The 26,395-nt window shown below is 40.4% G+C and overlaps 1 protein-coding gene and 1 pseudogene across 3 annotated transcripts in view; both read left to right on the forward strand.

Moving 5' to 3' along the window:
* MBTPS2 (membrane bound transcription factor peptidase, site 2) overlaps positions 1-26,395 on the forward strand; it is a 99,588-nt gene that overhangs the window by 61,359 nt on the left and 11,834 nt on the right. Inside the window, exons 13-17 of one of the 3 annotated variants that reach the window (XR_004348030.1) lie at positions 6,727-6,775; positions 7,251-7,326; positions 12,237-12,356; positions 14,460-14,553; positions 21,307-22,299. The gene's annotated coding sequence lies outside the window, so the exon portion shown is untranslated. Of the gene's footprint in view, positions 1-3,251; positions 3,355-6,436; positions 6,466-6,726; positions 6,776-7,250; positions 7,327-12,236; positions 12,357-14,459; positions 14,554-21,306; positions 22,300-26,395 lie in introns of those variants that run through there. The other 2 variants (XM_032619463.1, XM_032619462.1) reach the window with 2 other exon arrangements.
* LOC116747394 lies at positions 22,207-25,640 on the forward strand (annotated as a pseudogene).

Consider the following 26,395-nt stretch of genomic DNA (forward strand, 5'->3'; position numbering starts at 1 on the left):
TCCACTTCTAAGAGATGATCCTAGGGAAATGATGATTGGCTATAATGAAATTAATCACCATGCAAAAAAAGTAGAAACAACTTTAATGGTTTTTTAGTAAAAAATTGGAAAAAAAAAAATTGGAAACAACCCAAATGTTCAACAACTCAAACATAAAGGATTAGTGAAGTCAACTATGGTATAAATATACAATAGAAAAATGAGCAGCCAATAAAATGATGTAGAAACATGTCTATTGACAACATGTTCACAATATATTAAGTGAAAAAAATGCAAGTTAAAAAAGTGCATACATTAAAACATCCTTTAAAAGAATAGGAAGAGATAAAAATGTTTATATGCATGAATATAAGTCTGTAAGGATCGTCTCCCCAAAGAAGAAATAACAAGCCCAAAATGGGCTTGAGTGGTGAGATTAGAGGGTGATGTTTTGAAAATTTTGCTTATATGTATTTTTCATATTCCTGTAGTAAATCTGTAATCACAGTGGTTGTACTTCTGGCACCAGCTACTGGAGTCTGTGGCCGACTTGATCTTGTCAGATACAGGCATTGAAGAAAGTGAACAGATGTGTCAGGTGGTGACCAGAAATCACAAGAGAATAGGACATGATCTTTGTAAAATCAGAAAGCAGCAATGCATTTGGTTTTTGTTTTGTTTTGTTTTTTTAATTTTTGAATTTTATTTTATTAATTTTTTTAAACATCTTTATTGGGGTTATTTTATTAATTTTTTATACAGCAAGTTATTAGTTATCCATTTTATACATATTAGTGTATATACGTCAATCCCAATCTCCCAATTCATCACACCATCAATGCATTTGTTAATCGTGTATGACAGAAAGAGGATAGAAGAACGTGCAATACATACATAGGTGGCAGCCTTTCAAATTTACTCAAGATTACTCAACTAGGTTAAAAATGTAGCTTATTTCTCTAAGTCTGCTCTGATTTACCTGACAAGCTCCCTTCCTCTAGGTAGAAGAAGCAGGGAGGGAGGAATAAGATCAAGTCCAATTTGTTAACCTCAATTCAATCCCATAATTTACAATGCCTTTGTAGGTAAACAGTCTCTACTTGGATGACTCAGTTAAGTGCTCAACGGTAAGAGTTCCGCCCCTCCCTCTGCTCCTCTCATAGAAGGCATCTGGGTGTGTGAGGGGGGGATGTGGTTTCCTTGACCTCAAAATGGCAAAGGGCAGATGTTAATCCTGCCAGAGAAAAGTAGGATCCAGACCCCGAGCGCCTCTTCCTGTCCTCTGCTTGCCCAGCAACCCAGCTAACATACCTCCTGCCCTAGTATTTCAACCTGGAACAAGGAGATCAGGACAATTGTTCCCTGTGATCTCCCTCCCAGGCTCCTCTCCCCCCTTGTTTTTCCCCTACAAGTGAATCCAGAAGGATTGGGGGAATGCTTTTCCCCTCTCTTCTTTACAGCCTGGGGTGGGGGGGGCCTTCCTTCTATTCTGCACACACAGCCTATGCATTAAAAAGGAAGCTTTGTTATTTAGAAATCCCTCTCTTCAGAAAGCCTGGGTTTTATGTACATTGTCTTACTAAAAAGAGGTCAAGAAAATCAGCTTTGAAATTCAAAGTTGATGAATGGCCTCTCTGTTCTGGGCAGCACCTGTCTGTCCTTTCTTTCCTGGGACAATAAGCTTGATGACTCTGTCAGAAGGCTACCAGGGAATAGGATTTAAAGGGGGGAATCAAAATGCATTGGTTTAATTCTTATCAAATGTGTTCCCTAGAGGGGTGAAATTAGATGAACTAAAGTGATGAGATTCATTTTCTTGGATGTCTTGTGAGATCCATCTCTTATCTTCATAGAGACAAAGTGTAATTAAAAAAAAATTTTTTTAAGGTTTTTAAAAAACATAAACGAAACTCTGATGAAAATATGGTGTGAATACTTGTCACAGGTTTTATGCATTAATGGGGGAGCCAGCAGGATGGTAAATCTGGTACAAAAGAGAATTCAGGAGACAGAGATTTATATGTTCAAAAAGGAAAAGAATGCTGAAATAAGTTTGCTAAATTAGAAGCAAAACAGGGCAATAAAACCATAATCTTTGGGGCTCTCACTTCTGCACAGAAATCTTTTGCATCTCTACTGGACAAAAATCTACAAGTTAACTGTCTGAGCCTTAATCAAGCCACAGAGCATTCCCATGGAGAACTGAATCCTTGGGTGGGCCTGTTAGATAAAGGCCCTTAAATAAAACTTCAGTCCCACATTGAAAGGACAAGCAGTCATCCTTTTGCCTTGTTTCCAAATGTTAGGTAATTTTTTCTTAACATAGTCAAACACTACATACACCCCATCCACCTTAACAGACACGAACCTAGTCTGGTGACAGCTGCTGGAACAAAGAGCCATGAATGAATTTATAAAGAGCCTACAGAAATAAAAGATAGGCATTTAAAGCAAGTCTGGGTTTCTGCTTTAGAGACACAAATGAATAGGTATCTTTAAAAACATAGAATTGTGATGTTGCTCCAAACTTACAGTTTTACAGATATTTTATTACAAATTACCCTTTCTGTTTTTAGATTCATATCTAGATAGATTTAATTAGGCCTAAATGATTCCATTAAAAGCAGATTAATCGGGTTAAATGAAACCATAAGGGCATGTGATAATTTTCAGTCATCTTGCATTATGTAGGTCACCACAGCCCATGAAATGGATGCTAGTCTATTAGGTTACTGAAGTGACAAACATTATTTCATGGATAAGGCATATTCAGAGTTGGCTTAACTTTAAGGAATTTAGCCCAGTTCACATTTAACCCACTCTCCAACTGATAGTAGTTTCCAAAACAGTTTTGATTTTTAAAAAGCTCATAACAGCTCATTTGTAATACCATCCTCCTTATTCAGATGGTTTTTGAAGTATCCTGTTGGTTAAAGAGAAATAAAAGAAAACGAATATTATAAAAGAACAAAGCCTGCTCTGAGTAGCAGTTTCCCCATGGAATTTCATTTTCTGAGAGTAAGATCATCTGATTAAAAAGCTCAAATTCTCTGAAACTTTTTATTGAAGTCTATGGTATGTAACATGAGCACATTTCCATAGTAAGGTTATTCAGTTGTGGAAAATACAAGAACTCACATAAACATTTTCCTTTAAAAGTTGAAGAAATCTAAGGCACCGCATGTTGGTGCAGAAATGAGAAATCTAAAGGTGTTGCTCACTGACTGTTTGGCTGTGTTTTTTGTTTGTTTGTCTGTTTGTTTTCCTGCAAGGAAGCAAAAACAAGCATTTGAGAAAGAAGTATGACCAAAACTAAGAAATTTAAGTAACTGTCACAGAAACATGGGAACATAGATTCTGCTGGCTAACCAAAACAGATAATCAATCATGTTCCTGACAGTGTGGAATGCAGATTCGCCTGCTGTTTGCAGAGACTTTAGCATTCAGGCTAAGAGCTTTCTTGAATACTGGAGCCTGGAGTGGTTTGAGAAATTCTAAATCAGTGATTCCAAAATCTGCAGATTTCTTAGACCAGTAAACTTTCAAAATAATATTGAAAGCTAACATGGTGTTAACTTCTTATTTTGCCAAACAATAATACTGGGGGAAAAAAACCTTACTATTTATCATTGCCATCATTTCATAAAAGATGGGGCTTCACAGACTATTATTTTTTCACAGACTTTTTTTTTTTTAACATCTTTACTGGGGTATAATTGCTTTACAATGGTGTGTTAGTTTCTGCTTTATAACAAAGTGAATCAGTTATACATATACATATGTTCCCATATGTCTTCCCTCTTGCGTCTCCCTCCCTCCCACCCTCCCTATCCCACCGCTCCAGGCGGTCACAAAGCACCGAGCCAATATCCCTGTGCCATGCGGCTGCTTCCCACTAGCTATCTACCTTACGTTTGTTAGTGTGTATATGTCCATGACTCTCTCTCGCTCTGTCACAGCTCACCCTTCCCCCTCCCCATATCCTCAAGTCCGTTCTCCAGTAGGTCTGCATCTTTATTCCTTTCATACTTTTTTTGAAGCTAGTTCATAATTGGATTTACCAGTGGATTTGGGGTCAAGATATCTTTAGGTAAATTCTTTCTCATACCTTTCATTAGTGACTAAGAGACACATTGAACTACCTGTCATCCATGAATGATCAAAATGAATCCTACTCAAAATGATCAAAATGAGACAGGTGAATGTGACAGGATTAGACTTTAGCTCCAGATAGGGGCTTGGTTCTTGAGAATTTTTCTTTAGGATCCTCTTGTCTTAAGGAGGATTTTTTCAAAAGGTGAGTAGATAGGAGATTTGAACATTGACCAAATTCTGACTGGGACATGTATTCAGCTTTCTTCTGCCTTACGTGACATTCATTCATTCGTTCATTTAAGAAATGGGAAATTTTATTCGAGCCAAATTTGTTTGAGGATTATAACCTAGGAAGAGCGTCTCAGAAAGCTCTGAGAACTGTTCTCCCTAACTGACCTTTAAACAAGAATCAAATCAATTCGTTGAATGCCTATTACTAAGAGTGTTGGGCTAAGCTCTGGGGCAAAACTTCTTAAACTTAAGTCTTCATAATTATAGCCTGAGAACCTATCAAAAGAGCAGATATCTAGGTTTTTGTGTCATAGGTTCTGAATGACGTCAGAGATGGCAGCGTTGGAATCTCAGTTTTTAACAAACATAATGTAATTCTGATGCACATAGTCCATGGACCCCCATCTTGAGAAACATTGTTCTAGGAGCTGTAGAGAAGCAACACATCCAGTTTCAGTAATGGCACACTAGCTAATTCAGATCAGCCTTCTTGCTGAACATAATTTATTAAGCATATTTTTTTAAGCATCAGAAAGCTAAGAAAGTACTGATAAATTACTGGGATGAGATCCAGAAGAGAATAGAAATTCAGAGGGATGAGGCTGCCTAATTTTTTTTTTTTTTTTTTTTTTTTTGTGGGCCTCTCACTGTTGTGGCCTCTCCCGTTGCGGACCGCAGGCTCCGGACACACAGGCTCAGCGGCCATGGCTCACGGGCCCAGCCGCTCCGCGGCATGTGGGATCTTCCCGGATGGGGGCTCGAACCCGCGTCCCCTGCATTGGCAGGTGGACTCTCAACCACTGCGCCACCAGGGAAGCCCCCTAGGCTGCCTAATTTTAAACTTCTTTCCCTTAGGGTCATGAACTGATTTTGAAGAGACAATTGAGAGGGTGAGCTGGCTTTGTAACAATCTCATGGGACTAGGGGGACAAAAGTTGGATCAGGACCTGCCAAGGTGGAGATCTGGTAAAACGTTCCCCATCATACACACACACCCCTAGAAGTAAGGGTGAATTGGAAGTGGCTTGCTTACAGAATCTCAAATCTTGAATTAAGGCAAACATGGAAAAAGCAAATGAACATCCTCTCTAGAGGAAGACACATCAACCTGGGTATCAAATTATTTCTACAACTAATTTGTACACAATCAAAGATAACTAAGCCTTAATAGGAGACAGAAAACCATGAGCAAGAACCACTAGGAAAAATAAACAACAAAGCAGACACAAAGGGATTACACTGGGTAAATCGAAATGAACATTGACTATGTGGAACAATTATTATAATGTCCTGTGGGGATAGATAGATGGATAGATATTTAAAATGCATGACAATAATACCATAAAGGTTTGGGAGGGGATTAAGTGGAGGTAAATGTTCTAAATTTCTTACATTTAGAGGAGAGGAAAGATACCAATTAACATTAGATAAGTAAAGGTACATGCTGCAATTCTAGGATAACTACCAAAAGAATAGAAGAAGAGTACATGATTTCTAAACTAAAAGAGATTTTTTGAAATGAATGATAAAAATGATTAATCCAAAAGAAGGCAAGGGAAAAATGAAAAAGGAACACAGAGCAGAAGGGAAAAAAGACGTATGTAATAAGACAGTAGATTTAAACAAAAATATATCAGTAATTAACATTGAATATAAGTGAACTCAACTTTCTTTTTTTTTTTTTTACTTATATCTATTCATTTTCAGATTCCTTTCCCGTATCGGTTATTACAGAGTATTGAGTAGAGTTCCCTGTGCTATACAGCAGGTCCTTGTTGATTATGTATCTTATGTATAGTAATGTGTATATGTTAATCCCAACCCCCTAATTTATCCCTCCCCCCACCTTTCCCCCTTGTTAGTCATAAGTTTGTTTTCTAAGTTTGTGAGTCTGATTCTGTTTTGTAAATAAGTTCATTTGTATCACTTTTTTAGATTCTACATATAAGTGATATCATATGACATTTGTCTTTGTCTGATTTATTCAATTTTCCAGTGAAAAAACAAAGATCGTGAGATGGAAAACAAACAAACAAAACCCAACTATCTGTTGTTTAAAGAGATACATTTAAAACATAAGAGTAGGACTTCCCTGGTGGTCCAGTGGTTAAGAATCCACCTTCCAATGCAGGGGATGCAGGTTCGATTCCTGGTTGGGGAACTAAGAGAGCCTCTAGTAGAGAGCCCACGTGCTGCAACTACTGAGCCTGCACGCTCTGGAGCCTGTGCACCACAAGGAAGAGCCCGCTATGCCGCAACGAAGATCCCGCGTGCTGCAACTAAGACCTGACACAGCCAAATAAATAAATAAATACATGAGAGTTTAAAAAGATAGAAAGAAAAGAAATGACATTTACCCCACAATTGTTAACTAAAAGAAAGCTGATATAGCTATATTAATCTCTCTACATCCCATTTCAGGTATGATCATGGAGAATAATGGACAAAGACAAAGTCCAGAGAGGACCAGGTACAGAGCATTCCTCCCAGAGAGCAGATCCAAGTCCTGACACGAGAACTTCCTTCACTCTGGGGGAGGGAATCTGCACTTCTTGTCCAACATGGTTCATTTTTGCTATGCACCAGTGACTGCTAAGTGCTTTCCTTTCTTCTCTTTTCCAAATGGGAGTTTTCACTGTAGATATCCTGTTTCTGCTTCACATTACATACTGAAAGTTGAGTAGTGGTGGGGGAATAACGTTCTGTTATTATACAGATAGCTGGAGCTAGACTTGATGGAGAGGATTGCCCATTACCCAGAGATATTAGACTTTATTTTGTACTCAGTAAATGGATCGTACTGTGGATTATCTCCCGAGGGGAGGGATGAATGTAGTTTAGTCTTGGAAATAAGGGTGCGCATGGATATTTAGACAGCCAGGGGTTTAGAAATGTCACAGTTTGCTAATTGTTCCTGGTGTCCATTTTCCCTTTCTGCACTTCAGTAAAGGAGCCTCTCTTGAGTGTGAGCTTACCACACAACTGCCCAGCAAGATGCTACATTTCCGATCTCCCTCAAAGGTAGGTGTGGTTGTGTGACCTAGTTTGGGCCAATGCAGTATGAGAAGAAGCTATGTGTATTACCTCCATAAAGATGAAGCTGCTTGCCAGGAATTTTTTTCCCCACCAATTGGGAAATGGCGATGATTGGAACAATCGTTTCAGTGCTAAGAGGGATGCTGAGAGTGGCAGAGCTGCCCACCCGCTTAGGTTCCTGTATGTCATGGAACAGAGCTGCCCTGCAGGCCCTGGACTGGTATATAAGAAAGAAACTCCTATCATATATAAGCTATTGCACTTTGGGGTTCCTTTGCTACAGCAACTTTGCCTGTACTCTAACTAATACAGAGATGTGTTATAGAGTAAGAAAGGTGAGTTGGAAAGGTAGGAGTGAGGAGGAAGCAATTGTTTTAAGCCTTAATAGCAAGCTCAGGGGCTTCCCTGATGGCGCAGTAGTTGAGAGTCCGCCTGCCGATGCAGGGGACACGGGTTCGTGCCCCGGTCCGGGAAGATCCGACATGCCGCGGAGCGGCTGGGCCCGTGAGCCATGGCCGCTGAGCCTGCGCGTCCGGAGCCCGTGCTCCGCAACGGGAGAGGCCACAACAGTGAGAGGCCCGCGTACCGCAAAACAAACAAACAAAATCTGGTTTCCTTTGAACTCCTATCAAGCCCCTCAGTGTGCTCTGTGCCCTGAGCACACTGGGCATTAGCAGTGTCCTCTCTGCCTGGAATGTCCTAGTCCTCTCTTCACAGACTCCTACTCAGCCTTTGAAGCCCAGCTTAAATATGACTTATTAGAAAATTTTCCCAGAATTCTCTAGCTTAGTTGCTTAGTTATTCCCACCTCAATATTTGATAAGTGAATGAACTAATTAAAGATAGAATACTAAGAACTAAATCCCAAAGAACACACCCAGCAAAAAGGCAGAAAATGTCAGAAGTATAGAATTTTACTAATTCTATACATATAGTAAAGGGAACTTATAGATTTTATTTTATTTTTTTAATTAATTTTTATTGTAGTATACTTGATTTACAATGTTGTGTTAGTTTCTGATGTACAGCAAAGTGAATCAGTTATACATATATCCACTCTTTTTTTAGATTCTTTTCCCATATGGGTCATTACAGTGTATTGAGAAGAGTTCCCTGTGCTATACAGTAGGTTCTTATTAGTTATCTATTTTATATATAGTAGTGTATATATGTCAGTTCCAATCTCCCAATTCATCCCTCCACCCCTCCCCGCCCCCAGCTGAGAACTTATAGATTTTAAAGTTCATCTAAATGTGTTTATAGATGAGGTTCAGAGAAGTTAAATGACTTTCTCAGGATCAGATAGCAGAAGTGGGAGTAAGACGTGTGTTTTCTGGTTCAGTTTCTGGTGCTGTTTTCCTACATTTTGCCGTGAAAATCCTAGAGAATAATTTTAATAGAAGGGTTTGTCTGGAAAGTTCAGTTTAAAAGTTTCAGCCTGCAGATGTTTCGGCCTGAGGTTGTACTTCAAGTCATATATGGAATGATCAAAATATCACTGTAACCTTGTCACAGAGATGATTATCTAAGTTGTGAGTCACTTTCCAAGAGGAACAGGTAGAGATATTGGGTATGTACCGATGTGCACGTTGAAAGCCAGAGAGCATTCAGTCCAGGGGCTCTACATGTCTTTTTGATCCAGGGGCCCTTTCAATCTGCCTTCTCAGAATAATGTTTCTGAATGCATAAAACTTCATACATAGGAATACAAAGGAAGCCAACTACATTGAAAATGTGATTATCAAAGTATTAAATATTATAAATGTGTGATAGATGTACTTCTTTATTTAATCTATTAAATAACAAGATCTAGCAGCAGTCTAATAACTACCCATGATTTTGAAGTGGCAATGAGTGTAAATGATATTTCAAGGCATCTGGGACAACTGTCATGTGATAGGAAAATATTTGTGATTTCCATTGGTGACAAGTCACAGGTCCTTCTAACACAACTGTGCTTTGATACTTATATTCGCAGTTGAAGGAAACATTTACCTTTTGTTAGAGATCACTGAAAGTGAAGAGGAAACGTTTTTTTCTTTGAAGTGCACTGATCTACTAAACCCCAGGTTGAGAATGCCTAGGTTAATACACTCTCTTCATTTTAAAGGTGAGGAATCTTTTATGTGAAATATGTATGATGAGTTCAAATAAAATTAATTAAAAAAAAACATTGATGGAGTCTATGCAGTTGGCCTCTCTCCACTCAGCACATATCCCTCAGGGAGCTTGGGCTTTTAAAAGCAGACTTGGAAAAGGGAGGCTGCTTTTAAACCATCTCTGCCTTCTGCTGGGTGTTCCTGGGATCTTAGTTCCCTGATCAGGGCCCTCAGCAGTGAAAGCGCAGAGTCCTAACCACTGGACCACCAGGGAATTCCCTAATTTGACTTTTAAAATAATAGGCATTCTGGAGTAAGGCTCTAAAATATTTTTAAACCTAATAATTAACTAAATATGGCAAAAATTTTACTGAATTCATGTCTCTACCATTGATTTATGGTGCCTCCTTTATCATATATTAGATTATCAAATGTATTGTACTAGTATCTCCTTTTTTTTAAATAAATGTATTTATTTTATTTTACTTATTTTTGCCTGCGTTGGGTCTTCGTTGCTGAGCACCGGCTTTCTCTAGTTGCGGTGAGCAGGGGCTACTCTTCGTTGCGGTGCGCGGGTTTCTCATTGCGGTGGCTTCTCTTGTTGCGGAGCACGGGCTTTAGGCGCACGGGCTTCAGTAGTTGTGGCTCGCGGGCTCTAGAGCGCAGGTTCAGTAATTGTGGCGCACGGGCTTAGTTGCTCCGTGGCATGTAGGATCTTCCCGGACCAGGGATCGAACCCGTGTCCCCTGCACTGGCAGGCGGATTCTTAACCACTGCGCCACCAGGGAAGCCCTCAATGACTTGTTTTTATAGCAAAAAACAGAAAAACAAAAAACCCCAGAAAATTCCAAGATAACATGTTGTTTTCAGTTATCATGTCTGTTTAGTCTCCTTTAATCTGGAAGATTTCGTGAGTCTTCTCTTTATTTCGTAACACTGACATTTTTAAAAGAGTGCAGGTCAGTTGTTTTGTAGATTGTCCCTCACTTGCAGTTTGTCTGCTGTTCCTCATGATTAGATTCCGATCATGCATTTGGGGCAAGAATCCCGCAGAAGTGATGCTGAGTTCTTCTCGGCATCCTACCAAGAGGCACTTCCTGTCAATTAGACCTGTTACTGAGAATGTTAATTTTGATTGTTGGGTTAAGCTAGCATCTGCCAGTAACTATAAAGTTACTGCTTTCCTCTTTGTGGTTAACAAATTTCTTCTGGAGAGATGCTTTGAGACTGTAACTATCCTGTTACTACTTCAAATTTCACCTACTGGTTTTAGCACACATCGATGATTCTTGTCTGAAGCCACTATTATTACGATAGTGGCCAAATGGTGATTTTTATATTGATATTTCCATCATTCCTTCTACATTTATTATTTGGCTTTTTCTACTGTAAGAAAAATCTTTCTCTTCTTATTTATTTACTTGTTTGTTCATTCAGTTAAGTGTGGACTCATGGATTCTTACTTTATTCAATAAATTATAACCCTTAATGTTATTATTTATTTTATGCTCAAATTTTTCTGGAGTTAGCCAGAAGGAGTTCTTCAAGCTGGCTTCTGTGAACTTTTAACATGCCCCCATCATTTCTTGAGTTCTTCTTTATTATTTAGCAGAAGGTGATCTAGGTTCAGTTTGTATTTTCCTTGCTCCACTCATTTCTCCAAGGATCCCTGGTTCCTTTTAGTGGAGAATGTTATTTGGGAACTATCATCTGGGTCCTGGGTATGTTCATTGTTCCTGGGGTGTCATTACTTCTAGACCCTCTCAGCAGACAGAGCTGGGAAATAGATGTATATATGTAGTGAATACATATACATAGTCACACATATCTATATCCATTTCCATATCAAGCTATCTATGTATCTATCTATGTACCTATCTATCTATCCATCTGACTGATACCTCTAGTTCCATTCCAACACAGCCGTGTTCAATCTACTCCTTCCTCTTTCCATAATTGTGACTACCTTCTCCAAAACAGGAAAACCTGGATCCCATTATACAGAATATATTTACTTATTGGCCTAATCCTAGAATGTGTAGAAAGTAGTTTCAGAATTGTGAACTTTTGCCTATCCAAAAAAAAGCTTTCTTACTAGAGAGTTCAATATTTGTTTAGAGTTCTTTTTCTCTTTAGCCTGAGGGCATGTGGTACAAATTTTATGTATCAAAGTTACTTGGATTAATACTCCCTCCCCATTGTTATGTTATTTATTTGAAAAAAACCATAGTTCATTTGTTTCTGTTTGTATTCAAATTTTTTTTTTCAATTTTTTAATATAAATTTATTTATTTATTTTTGGCTGCATTGGGTCTTCGTTGCTGCGTGCCGTCTTTCTCTAGTTGCAGCGAGCCGGGGCTACTCTTCGTTGCGGTGCGCAGGCTTCTCATTGCGGTGGCTTCTCTTGTTGCAGAGCATGGGCTCTAGGCATGCGGGCTTCAGTAGCTGTGGCTCATGGGCTTAGTTGCTCAGCGGCACGTGGGATCTTCCCGGACCAGGGCTTGAACCCGTATCCCCTGCATTGGCAGGCGGATTCTTAACCACTGTGCAACCAGGGAAGTCCCCTGTATTCAATTTTAAGGTCCCCTTCAATTGTTACTTTAAGCGACTAACTTCTGAGGTAGTTTATCAGACAGCAATGGATAGCCCAGACACCATGGCATTATATCACAAGGCACATGATGTCAGTTTGTCCCATTAACAGTGATGAAAAGTTGTATCATTTGGTTAAAGTCTTGTCTACCAGATTGTTCCATTAATAAGTGATCTGTGGGGTGTCTCATCTTCTTTCTTTAGTAACTGTTGCTACGTGGATTTAAGACCGCCGTAACAATAGCAGTCAAGGGACCCTACTTCAGAGTTACATTTTTCTCTGTGGAAATACCTGCCTTAATGCCATTGGAATACAGACAGAAGGTGAGCTCCAGTGACTGATTACCCAGCGAGTGGGCTCCACAGCTGGCATAAAAAGGTGGAAATCCAGCTGTGATGAAAACATTCAATTCTATTTGTAGTTCAACAGAGTCTGTGCTTAAAACAGAATGCTACAAACTGTGTGTAGGTTTGCCAACTGGTGATTCTGATCCCAAATTATGAGATTTGGAGAAAGAAAAAAAGCAAAGAGCAGTCTTTTTATTTTAAGCTTTTCACATGGAGTTAGGATCGGGTGTCTGCTGAGAAAGAAGTCTATTAAGGACACTGCTGCTCTCTTTGACAGCAATGCAATTGTTTCCTAGTTAGGGTGAACATCCCACTATATAAAACTAGTCAGGTCTATGTTGCCTTCTTGGTTCCATGTCTCTTAATTTCTGCTATTAAATATACTATTTAATCATATTCAAGCAATTAAGTCATGGTCCTCTTATATTCCAAACTTACAGACGTTCATGGCTATATCCCTCATGCCTAGGTTAGCAAATAGGGCCTGAGTGTGTACACACATGAATAGATGAATACATGAGGATTCCCATTCTTTCATTCATTCCTCACAGATTTATATCACACCCACTCTCCTGTTATGTGCCAGGAATTCTCCTAGGCATTGAGCCACTGAGGTTAATAAACCACAGCGCCTGCTTCAAGGGCTCACAGGCTAGATGGAAAGTGAGAAACATAAACAACGAATTATAAATCCTGGGGGGAGAGGCAGGCACTGATATAAATGTGCACTGGGTTTGTTGTTGTTGTATTTATAAGGCATTGTCAAATTATTCACAATTTAGGCACATCAGAATAGTATTCATAGGGAAGGGCAAAAAAAGCACAGCATCTCAGTTAGCAGCCGAAAGAACCTAGCATAGCTATAGAAAAGACAGTTAGAGAACTGTACAGTCTCAGTGTCATCACCATCATCATCATTTTTTTTTTTTTTTTTTTTTTGGTGGTACGCGGGCCTCTCACTATTGTGGCCTCTCCTGCTGCAGAGCGCAGGCTCCGGACGCACAGGCTCAGCGGCCATGGCTCACGGGACCAGCCGCTCCGCGGCATGTGGGATCTTCCCGGACCGGGGCATGAACCCGCGTCCCCTGCTTCGGCAGGCGGACTCTCAACCACCGCGCCACCAGGGAAGCCCCATCATCATTTTTTAAAAGTAGTACTTGAATTAGCTGACAAGTACCTAGGATTACCAGTGTTGCTAAACTGGGGTGAAAAAAGGCCTCCTGCAGTTAACCTGAGTTAAAATTATAAAATACTTTAATGAGATTTTTGTTAGTATAAACTGTAGTTTTAACAGTGAAGACAATCAAAGAAAGAAAAATATTTTTATTATTATTATTTTGGCCACACCACGTGGCATGTGAGATCTTAGTTCCCCACCAGGGATCCAACCGCACCCCCTGCAGTGGAAGTGCACAGTCTTAACCACTGGACCGCCAGGGAAGTCCAAGAAAAATATTTTTAAATCATGTATAATTCCACCCATAGGTAAGCATCTTTGTTTATATCCTTCCTATTTTTCTAGAACATATATACTTAAAAATATATGAAAATAGGACTGATCTATATTTTCTTTTGTGACCTACTTTTTTCTCATTTAACAATACTTTGTGATTATCTTTCTACATCATCAAATATTCTCCTAGGATATCAAATTAAAGGGTAGCACTATATGGAAAGAGAGAATGTTGAAATAAAATTACTAAGCTACAAAGCTAGGTACAGATGCAACCGTTAGTGTTATCATTTTTACCAGGCAATTCTACTGGACCAAAAATATATAAAATTCATTCCCAACTTATCCATCTCTTCTGCAAGTTAACATTGTAAATATGTAACTTCATAGAGTCTGGACCCTAATCAATAGTAATTAATAAGTTAAAGTTACATTTCTCTAGAGCTACACTATCCAATACAGTAGCCACTAACCACACATGTCTACTGAGCACCTGACAGGCTAGTGTGATAGACTAAGGAACTGAAGTGTTAGTTTTTTTTAATTTTACTCAATTTTAATTTAAATGTAAAACTGAAGCAGTGTAAAATATTTTTCCATTAAATTCAACTTTATTGTTTCCGTAGGACTACATTTCACTTTAACTGTTGCATCTCGTGGATATTGCTGTACTGTATTTCAAGAGTTGTCTCCAGTATTACACGTAAACTCATCTCTCTAGTAAGTGTCAATGGGTTGAATCAATTCAAATTATTTTTTATATGCATTAATATAACACTGAAATGTGTTTATTTGAGCATCTTATGCAATCAGCACCGTTTACAGTGATACCTTTGTGAATCATAATTGGTAACTAAATTGAAATACTTCTTATGCTTTAAATGATAATATAATTAAGCTATTTTTTAAATAAAAAATAAGTATGGACTAATTTTTAAACTTAAAACAAAGGCATAGGGCTTCCCTGGTGGTGCAGTGGTTGAGAGTCCGCCTGCCTATGCAGGGGACACGGGTTTGTGCCCTGGTCTGGGAAGATCCCACATGCCGCGGAGCGGCTGGGCCCGTGAGCCATGGCCGCTGGGCCTGCGTGTCCAGAGCCTGTGTTCTGCAACGGGAGATGCCACAACAGTGAGAGTCCTGCGTATCGCAAAAAAAAAACCCCAAAACAAAACAAAACAAAACAAAAAAGTAATGCTTGCCAAATATTCACTAATTAAAAAAAAAAAGTCAATGTGTCTTACATGTTTTCTCACGGATTTCACACTACATATGAACAAGATAAATTTGAAAGTCCAAGAAGAAGCTTGTGATTTGGCTAGACAGGTCTAAGAATTTATGTTAAAGTTGAAATTTTTCAATGATTCAAAGCAATAATAGTGATTTTATACATTTTTCTATCATGAATCAATGTGTAGAAGATTTTAATTTTAATAGTATTATGTAAATTGACTGTAAATACTGGAAGAAAAATTTGAAGAATGCCTCATTTACATTTTGAAGTACATTTCTACATTGAGAAGTAGAATTGCTTCTCAAATCACACACTACCCCTGTGGATTTAACGTCAAGAATACTAAGTTGACACAAATAAGTGCATTTGCTTAACTTGGACAGATGTGGTTTTGAAATTGACATGCTTTAACTTTAAGGTCAAATCAATTCTTCGAAAAAAATAAACTAGTTTTATCAGTGTGGATGCAAATATTAAAGGAAAATGATTTTTGGTACTCTTTTTTCTCATATGTTGAAAGGATAATATTTTAGATATACTTAGTAAAATAATATGCATTATTAACATCTATTTCTCTAGTTTCTTTTTAACTTCTTTTTTTAATATGGCTACTAGAAAATTTAAAACTGCATATGTGGCTCCGTTGGACAGCACTGCTTTGCATCAGGTAACATAGTCGTACTTATTTGACATCCTCCAGTACAACACTGAAAGAGTACAGAATAGTCTTTTTATTATTTGATAAGTAATCTTATTCCCAAATTTTGGATAATTTTTCTTAATATTATTGGCTCATGAAAGACCATGATATGTCTGAGACTTGTAGTAACTCAGCAGCAGGTTTTGAGCCTGTGTCTTTGGAAGAATAATAGCAGTTGAGTCAGAAAAGGAAGTCTAAGGCCAAGCTATGAGAAATCTTTAAGCATTTGATCTTTATTCTGCCGGCAATTGACAGCCATTGAAGAGTTTTAGAAAGGGTTTTTTTTTTCATCATTAGATTCGTATTCTGGAAAGGTAACTATTGAAGCCTGTGGGACATGAATCGCAGGAAGCCAGTTATTAGTATACAGAATAGAAAGAATAAAGACCCAAGTTTAGGTAATTGGAAATAAGGGGTGGGGGAAATGATGAGATGGATTTAAGAAAGATTTGGAGATTGGTGGAGTGTGGGAAGTGAAGGTAAAGAGTAAAGGATGAGTCCGGAGTTTTTGATGTGGTCAGCTCAGTGAACAGCGATGCTACAGACTATCACTATGTACTAACATGTAAATATCTCAAGATTGAGATTACTTGAGAAAGATCAAGCTGGGGAGGAAGGTCAAGTGTTCAGTTTGGTCATTTGACTTTGTCTCTCTAGGGGGTGAACATAACCAATAGACAGGTCCAAAGCTCAGGGGAAAAGGTGGGAGCTAGGAGTGGAGATTTAGGAATCTTCTGCATATAGGTGGCTAGAATTGTGGGAGTAGAGAAGATCACCTGGATGAAGAAATTCTCTACCTTGGCTGCACCTTATGATCACTTGGAGGGACTGAAAAACCCCAATGCCCAGGCCATCCTACCAACAAATCAAATCAGGGGTGGGACCCAGGCATGATGTTTTTTTAAATTAACCAGGTGATTCTGTTCCCAGTGAAAGGTTGTTGTCTCATCACAGAAAGAATTCAGAAATGAGACAGGGAGGTCAGTAAAATAAGTAAAGTGAGGATTCATTTAAGTGATTGTATGCTCTGGAGATGAGAGCGGGCAGTTTCAGGTGAATAAGCTGCCTTGAGTTTCTTTGGCAAGCTGGTTATGTGGGGTGTACAAATGAAGGGGCAGAATATTCATTGGGGAGGGAGGGGTTGGAAGTTGTATTCTCTGATTTTCACCCCACCACCACCTTCCCGAGGGGAGGAGGGATTTTGTCCTTATTTAGTTTTTTTTTTTTTTTAAACGAGAGGTTCATAGGGTGTTTTATTTTTGTGTTTCAATTTTTTTTAACATCTTTATTAGGGTATAATTGCTTTACAATGGTGTGTTAGTTTCTGCTTTATAACAAAGTGAATCAGTTATACATATACATATGTTCCCATATCTCTTCCCTCTTGCATCTCCCTCCCTCCCACCCTCCCTATCCCACCCCTCCAGGCGGTCACAAAGCACCGAGCCGATATCTCTATCGGCTCGGTGCTTATTTAGCTTTGATTGGAAGTGTCATGGCTTCGGTGCATGATGGGTACTTATCTGCAAGGCTAATTTTTTTTTTTTTTTTGTGGTACGCGGGCCTCTCACTGCTGTGGCCTCTCCCGTTGCGGAGCACAGGCTCCGGATGCGCAGGCTCACTGGCCATGGCTCACGGGCCCAGCCGCTCCGTGGCATGTGGGATCCTCCCGGACCTGGGCTCGAACCCGTGCCCCCTGTATCGGCAGGCGGACTCCCAACCACTGCGCCACCAGGGAAGCCCTGCAAGGCTAATTTTATTGTAAGGAGAGCATAATGAGCAAAAGGTTACATCCAGATACTGGAGGTTCCCGCCTTTTCCCACCTTTCTTTCTCTGCTTTCAGAACAATTATCACCCCAAAATGTGTGGTTTCCTGTCAGTCTGGAGGTCCTGCTTTTCTTTGTCTGTCCATGGGCCAACCGCTATTTACAAGATGCGTGGTTTCCTGCCATCTGGCCATGCCCCCCTTTTTCTGCTCACATCTAGCTACCTGCCTGCTGTAACAATTCTAATATGCAGCCAAGTTTGAGAACCACTGGTACAGGGTAAGAAAAAAAGACATGCCAATGATAGAATCCTGCAGAAACTCAACATTTAGAGAGACAACAGAGAGCAGGGCAAAGAAGCAGTGGGAACCCAGATAGTGATGTCATGGAAGCCACGGGAAAAGGAGGTTTCAACAATATGAAATAAGTTCAAAGAATAAAAGAACCGAGAAAAGGTGAAAAAAGATTGCCAAGGGCTTCCCTGGTGGTGCAGTGGTTGAGAGTCCGCCTGCCAATGCAGGGGACGCGGGTTCGTGCCCCGGTCCGGGAAGATCCCACATGCTGCGGAGCGGCTCAGCCCGTGATACATGGCCGCTGAGCCTGTGCGTCCGAAGCCTGAGCCCTCCGGAGCCTGTGCTCCGCAGCGGGAGAGGAGGCCCGCGTACCGCAAAAAAAAAAAAAAAAAAAAAAAGCCAAATAAGGTGAAAGCCCAATCATGTTGGGGGAGACACATACACACATACACACGTGTGTGTGTGTACATGCACATACCAGTCAGCACCAACATGAGGTTTTTCCCATTATCCTGAACAACAAGTGGGAAGGACCAGAAGAGGCAAAAGGCTGGATTGATCCAGGGTTGGGAGTTTGCAGGGACAAAGGACAGGGGCTTGAGAGGTTGAGGATGCGATGATTAACCATGGGGAGAGAATGGAAACAAGGTGAGGGATAATGTGAAGGGAGATAAGGTGGTTTGGGACTGAAGGTCTTGATATGATCAAGGAACGGGCACAGCATACATATTCTGAGTGGCCTATGGCCTTTACGTGAAACTGCTTCCTCCTCCCGCTCTGCCCCAAGTATCCAGAAGTACTGGAGTTGAGGAGATTAAGGAACTGAGACAGGGCCTTGGCTGAATCTTCCACAGAGAAGCAGAAACTCCACCCAGAATGAGGCAGGCATTGAATTGAGGTCACACAGGTGTCAAAGTTGTCAGTGGGGCTTCCCTGGTGGCACAGTGGTTAAGAATCCACCTGCCAATGCAGGGGACACGGGTTCGAGCCCTGGTCCGGGAAGATCCCACATGCCACAGAGCAACTAAGCCCGTGACACAAGTACTGAGCCTGCGCTCTAGAGCCCATGCTGCGCAACAAGAGAAGCCACTGCAGTGAGAAGCCCGCGCACCGCAACGAAGAGTAGCCCCCACTTGAAGCAAACTAAAGAAAGCCCGCGTGCAGCAACGCAGCCCCAACGCAGCCATAAATAAATAAGTAAATTTGTTTAAAAAAAAAGTTGTCAGTGAAAGTGAGCTGAGACCTGGAGGCCTGGTAGAGAGTGACTGGGCTGGATGAGGCATGTACCTCCTGGGGTTATTTTATTAACTCTGTGAACAATGGGCTGAAAGTATCAAAAAGGCCACCTTCCTGTTTTCGTCAACCCTGCACTTTAAAAGGCAGACCATTTGTTTCCCTTAAGTCAAGCTTGCCTGTTATTGAGAGCTTTAAACATGTCTTAGATGGTGCTGTGTCATATATAATTCAGGAGCATTGTTTTTCTGTTTTTCCTTATATTCTTACATTTTCTATACATTCACTGTTTTCGATAACTTTTCATTTTGATATAATTTTAAATGCATGCACAGAAAAGCTGTAAAAAGAGTACAAGGAATTCTTTTATACTCTATCCAGATACAACTAGTGTTGATAGTTTGCTCCATTTATTTATCATTCTCTCTCTCTTTATGTTTACATGCATTTTTTTCCCCCCAAACCACTAGTTAGTTTGAGATGTTATAGTCCTTTACCCAAAATGCTTCAGGCTGTAATTCCTAAGAACAAGGACATTATCTTATGCAACCCCAGTACACTGATCAAAGTCAGGAAATTTAACATTGTGTTAAAGCTATTGTTCAATCCACAGTCCTTGTTCTACTTTTGTCAATTGTCCCAGTAACGTCTCCTATGGCTATTTTTCTTTCCTGGTCTAGGATCCAGTCCAGACTCACAAATTGTGATTTAGTTGTCTTGTCTTCTTAGTTTCTTTTCATGTGGAACTGTTCCTCAACTTTACTTTGTATTTCTTGATCTTGACATTTTTTGAAGAATATAGGTCATTCATCTTGTGGAAGGTCCTTTAGTTTGAGTTTATCTGATGTTTCTTCATGATTAGATTCAGGTTGTGCATTTTTGGCAAAAAGACCACAGAAGGGATGTTTGTTCCTTCTCAGTACATCCCAGCAGGAGACACATGATGTCAGTTTGGCCCAATTGGAGATCTTACCATTGCTTTATAACAGCAATAGAACGTTCTTTGAGCTTTATTTTTCCCATTTGGCAGGCATCTTGCATTGCAGTATAACTTTCTTTTTTGCACAGCCATGATAATGTGAAGTTTCTAAATTAGTTTTGATTACTTGCAAATAACCAAAGTACAATAACCTGGTGTTTTTTAAGGAAGCAAGTTAAAAATAATATCCATTTTTTTTCTGGCCATGTCTCGCGGCTTGAGGGATTTTTATAATTCCTAGACCAGGGTTTGGCAGTGAGAGTGCAGAGTCCTAACCACTGGACCATCGTGGAATTCCCTATCCTTTCATTTTTACTTGTGGAGTTTTAACGTCAACAGGTATACTTAGATTTTTTTTTTAATTAATTAATTAATTTATGGCTGTGTTGGGTCTTCGTTGCTGTGCGCAGGCCTTCTCTAGTTGTGGCGAGCAGGGGCTACTCTTCGTTGCGGTGCGTGGGCTTCTCATTGTGGTGGCTTCTCTTGTTGCGGAGCACAGGCTCTAGGCGCACAGGCTTCAGTAGTTGTGGCTCGTGGGCTCTAGAGCGCAGACTCAGCAGCTGTGGCTCGCAGGCTTAGTTGCTCCGCAGCATGTGGGATCTTCCCGGACCAGGGCTCGAACCTGTGTCCCCTGCATTGGTAGGCAGATTCTTAACCACTGCACCACCAGGCAAGTCTCAGTATACTTAGGTTAAAGCAAAATGTACTTAGACTTGGCAGGCATGGGCAGGGGTGGGGGCGGGGGCAAAAAAATGTACTATTTCAGACAAAAATGAGAAAACTATATACTTGTAAATAAGAATGAACCTATTTTTTAAATATTAATATTAAAGTATACTGAAAGTGCAAGACCTTTATGATTAACATGGCGCCATGCCAGGCAATATACTCTAAAACCAGAAGAAGTGGAGAGAAGTGAATTATTTTTGCAGAGTGGATCTTAACAGTAACTGCTGCGTAATGATTTTAGGCAGATTCTCAGAGCCCGACAGAGGGGAGTCATGGGACTGGTTGAAAGAAGCAGCTGAAAGCTGAGCCAAAGAAGATTTTAAAATAAGAGCTGTGTCAACATGCATACAATCACTTGCTTTGAAGAAGCTGCAGTAGGATCCAGGAACAGGAAAAAAGAATATTTACTGTTTTGCCTTTGCACGCCAAAATGTAATCTCTTCTTTTCTTCTACCCTTCCCTTAAAGCAACAACTGTCTGCATGTAGAATGAATGTGTTTTAAATGAACCATTCAGTGCTCTTTTCTGCTCTCATTTCCAGTACTGAGTGACAACATGATAGACTAGAAGTCTCCTGACTTTGGAGTCAGACTGACGCCCGCAATTGGCCTCAGTGTCTATGTCTTTATACAAGGAATGAACCTTGCTGGATTGGGAGGATTAGAAATGACATATGTAAAGAACTCACCGTACTTTACAAATACTGTGGCCCATAGTGGACATTCAATAATGGAAGCTGCACATAAGGACGATGTAGTTTAAAGAAAAGAGCCCTGGCCTGGGAACTGGGGTACCAGGGTTCTGTTACCCAAACACTGGGTTCATCTCTTGGTGGGTGTCAAGTCAAAAGACACAACCAAGCCAAAGATCTATTAGGGGAACCACTGACTGAAGCCACCCGCCCTAGCCAGGCCCGATAGTAACCACTTGCATGAGTTCTCTTACAACAAGATGTCCTGGTAAGGAATGTGGAACTGACAAGCTATCAGCAACCGGGATAATTTGGGAAAGGTCAAAAGGAGAGAGGAGAAACCAGTCCATATGTCCTACCAACCTCCCAGAATCCTTCTCGCTGGAATCCATCTTGGCTGAGTGATGCACACGCCACCAGGAAGGACCCTGAGTCAGAGTGATTGGCCAGAGACAATCAGGAAACTAACGCCATTACCATAAAACCGGAGACTGCGAGCCACGAAGCAGAGCAGTTCTCCTGGGTTCCCTTACCCTGTTGCTCTCTGCCCCGGCGCCCCTTCCCAATAAAGTCTCTTGCTTTGTCAGCACGTGTGTCTCCTTGGACAGTTCATTACCAAGTGTTAGACAAGAGCCCACTCTCGGGCCCTGGAAGGGGTCCCCCTTCCTGCAACAAATGGTGACTCTGGTGGGCCTCTCCTTCGCTACGACTGACATCCTGGGCACTCGGGGTACTCAGGGACCAGCTCGCCTGCCGACAGACCAGACCCAGAGGCCGCAACTGGGACCCTTTTGTCCCTCATGTCCTTCTGACACACATGACTGGCCAGAGTGCCCTGACCAGGTAAGGAACAAGAGACTTTATTGACCTCTTTCCCCTTCCCACTTCCCTTCCTCTTTTCAACCCCTCCTATCCTACCCTTTTTTCTTCTATCCTGGTCGTGGACGCAGGAGTCTAGTTGAAGGGCCTCAGCCTAATCTGAGGGTCGGAGCCTGATCACCTCCAGTGGGCAGAGAACTCAAATTCTGGTCTGGTATGTGGTATGTGGTATCTGGTTTCTGGTTTCTGGTAGGGCCAAGTTCCCATCCTCCCTTCCTGGAAGCCCAGGGAAAAGTCCCGTAACACCTGGGCATCTGCAGGTGGCAGGAGATATCTGTAAGGCCATCCCTTTTATCCCCCTCCTTCCCCTCTTCTTTCAACCTCTTTTCCTCCCTTTGAAATCTCTGAAGACCCAAGATATTTCCGTTTACTCTGTCAGTACTCAGATCTGAAGTTCTGTGTCTCTGCAGGAAGTTTTCTGAGAGACTGCAATCTTGTATTTAAGGGAGTGACTGATTAGGATGGCCGAGCCTGTGTGTGTTTTATGCTTTGTGTTCTGTGTGGTGATTTGTGATGGCCATTCTGCCTTGTGAAATGGGAAATTCTAGTTTTGTTCCACTGTGAAGCCCTCTTGGGCAAATTCTGTCTGACTGGAAAGATTTTAGCTATGAACCTATAACTAAGAAAAAGATATTTTACTACAACATTGTGTGGCCACCATATTATTTAGACTCCAGAGAAAGTTGGTCTAGGTAAAGCTCTTGAAAATTCCAAAACTGGTTCATTTTGCATATACAGTTAGTAAAAGCAAGCCTGATAAAACGTCTTTTCAGAATTCTGACCTTGAGGGAACAAGTCCTACTAGGAGAACTTGACTTTCTCTCCCTGTGCCTTGAGACCAGTGCTCTCAGGATCACTTATCTAGACCATCTCTAATTCCTGAGACTGAGGGGGAAAAAAAGGTAAGAAGACTTTTAAATTTTACCTATTCCAACTGTTATTTATAAGCTAGTGAGTTTTATATTGTAATACCTGATTCATGACTAAGCTTAGAAACGAGGCTATGAGACCTCTGGTTGTATCTGTCTATATGTTTATGTGTGCATTATCTTTGTTTTTACCTTTGGATGGTATTAACAAAATTAATTTGTAAGTGGGCTCTACTTAATTGGATTAAAGGAAATTAAGCGCTTATATAAATTCTCAAAAACACACAGAAGGTAACTGGCCAGAATTAATTTTAGGTTCACGTGAACTGGGAAATATTCAGTATTAAATTAATACCTGGTATTAATGTTTAAGTTTGTTGATCTAATTAATATAGACATGTCTTTAGAGTCATCAACATCAAATATAATACCTTTATTGTACTTGGGTTTAATAGAAGTCAAATAAGACCTTATTATGTCTGTTGCAAATTTTTCAGCAAGAAAAATAACTTGGTATGATGAAATTTTTATAAGTGTATTAAATGCAAGTGAGATAAGAGCTTTTGGATGAACTTTTTAGGAATAATTATGTTTTAGAAATGTCTACTTGAGGATGATCTCTCCAGATATTTGGTAATGTGAAATTTTACAGTTGTGTTAAGTTAAATGATGGAAGTTTGTTGAATAGCTGGGTCATTCCCAAATAAAATAAGATGCTGAGACATCAGTTACTAAACAGAGAAACTAAAGATATTTAGGACTATTAATGAATAGGTTTAGTGCCACCCTGAGATGTTCTCTATTTGAAAGCAAATGTGGTACTTTCATGGTGGCACAGTGGTTAAGAATCTGCCTGCCAGTGCAGGGGACACAGGTTCGATCCCTGGTCCAGGAAGATCCTACATGCCACAGAGCAACTGAGCCTGTGTGCCACAACTACTGAGCCTGCACTCTAGAGCCCATGAGCCACAACTACTGAGGCCTGTGTGCCTAGAGCCCATGCTCTGCAACAAGAGAAGCCACTGCAATGAGACACCCATGAACTGCAATGAAGAGTAGCCCCCGCTTGCTGCAACTAAAGAAAGCCTGCACACAGCAATGAAGACCCAACACAGCCAAAAATAAATAAATAAATAAATAAAATAAAACTCCCTCTGCTTAAAAAAAAAAAAAGAAGTTATGAGGAATAGAATTGCATTTTATTAGTGAAAAGAAAGTAAGTCTGACTGAGAGCTGGTTGTTTCTGGATAGAAGAAAAAGTGATGGATATAGAAAGTGATGGAAGATTTGTGGGGAGTGGACCCTGAAGAAAGAGTTTTGTGCATGGTCAGGACTGGCTAAGTTTAGAATAAATTTAATTGATTAAATGAATTTTAAAAGTAAGCTGGTACAAAACTTGAATTTGGCTTTTCTCTCTGTTAAGAGAACAAGTTTTCTTAAAATGTTGAACTGCCTTTGATAACAGATTTTAAGTTTCTTTACCTTTTAAGCGATATGTTCTGTATTTGCCTTTGAAATCTTTTGTTACTTTGGCTAAGTGAATAACTATTGTTTCACAGTGACCTGTGATCTTATCTGACTGAGTGTTCTAAACGCTTTTGATATTTTTCTGACAAACTTTCCAAATATCAAATTTTAATTACAGTTCTTTTGACCTCCAGCTAAGTTCGAGATGCTTTAGAAGACCCATGAAGCATCTCACAGAGAAATATTTCATCAGTATGTTAAATTACAATACATGGAGAGCATTATTACATGAGTGATAAACTTTTTAAAAAATATACTGTATGGAACAGGAAGTGGAGTCCATCTGCGATGACCTCTAACTTTAAGAAGGCAAACATGGCATCAACTGCTCAGTGAAAAAGGATGAGTCCTAAACCGGAGCTTACTGAAGAGCAGAAACAGGAAATTCGAGAAGCTTTTGATCTCTTTGATGCTGACGGAACTGGGACAACTGATGTTAAGGAACTTAAGGTGGCAGTGAGGGCACTGGGCTTTGAACCCAAGAAAGAAGAGATAAGAAAATGATAAGCAAAGTTGATAAGGAAGGGACAGGAAAAATGAACTGTAGCTACTTTTCTATGGTGATGAGTCAGGAAATGTCTGAGAAAGATACCAAAGAAGAAATCCTGAAAGCTTTGAAGCTCTTCAATGATGATGAAACTGGGAAGATATAGTTCAAAAATCTAAAATGTGTGGCCAAGGAGTTGGGTGAAAACCTCACCGATGAGGAGGGGCAGGAAATGATTGATGAATAGAAATGGAGATAGAAATGGAGATTGAGAAGTCAATGAGCAAGAGTTCCTGTGTATCATGAAGAAGACCAGCCTTTATTAAGATCAGTGTCATCTTTTTTTTTAAATTAATTAATTTTTATTTTTGGTTATGTTGGGTCTTCGTTGCTGCGCACAGGCTTTCTCTAGTTGTGGTGAGCAGGGGCTACTATTTGTTGCGGCTTCTCACTGTTGTGGCTTCTCTTGTTGCAGATCATGGGCTCTAGGTGTGCAGGCTTCAGTAGTTGTGGCACATGGGCTCAGTAGTTGTGGCTCACGGGCTCTAGAGCTCAGGCTCAGTAGTTGTGGCGCATGGGCTTAGTTGCTCCGCGGCATGTGGGATCTTCCCAGACCGGGGCACGAACCCCTGTCCCCTGCATCGGCAGGCGGACCCTCAACCACTGCGCGCCACCAGGGAAGCCCGAAATTGAGGTTCTTTGTAAGGTGACCTTCTGAGTGCTTTAATTCCCCAGGGCAGAACGAGAGCACGTTAGAGTGGAGAAAAGGGTCTTCAAGCTTTTGCCCACCTGCTGCTCTGCCTTGTATCGCTTTGTCCCGCATTCCCACATTTATGCTACGGCAGAACAACTTCTTCACAAGCACATGTTGTACCTATGTCACCACAAGCAGGGGGCATCTCTTCAATGGTTCCAATGTTAATTGGTGCCTGAGTGCAGCTTTCTCTTTTATAAAACCCAGTGAACTCTCTTACTTGCATTTGGATGTGTGTGTGTGTGTGCTATTGTTTTGTCTTCAAATAAAGCCTTTCTTATTTTGAAAAAAAAAAAAATATATATATATATATACTGTATGGATGTTGTTATTCTAGAAATTACATGGAATTCCTAAAAATCTAGTATGTCCTGGTAAAATGTTGCCAGTCATAATTCTAGTTATTTTAAAATGTTGCATGTC

The sequence above is a fragment of the Phocoena sinus genome, chromosome X (genome assembly GCF_008692025.1).
Source record: "Phocoena sinus isolate mPhoSin1 chromosome X, mPhoSin1.pri, whole genome shotgun sequence".
Lineage (NCBI taxonomy): Eukaryota > Metazoa > Chordata > Mammalia > Artiodactyla > Phocoenidae > Phocoena > Phocoena sinus.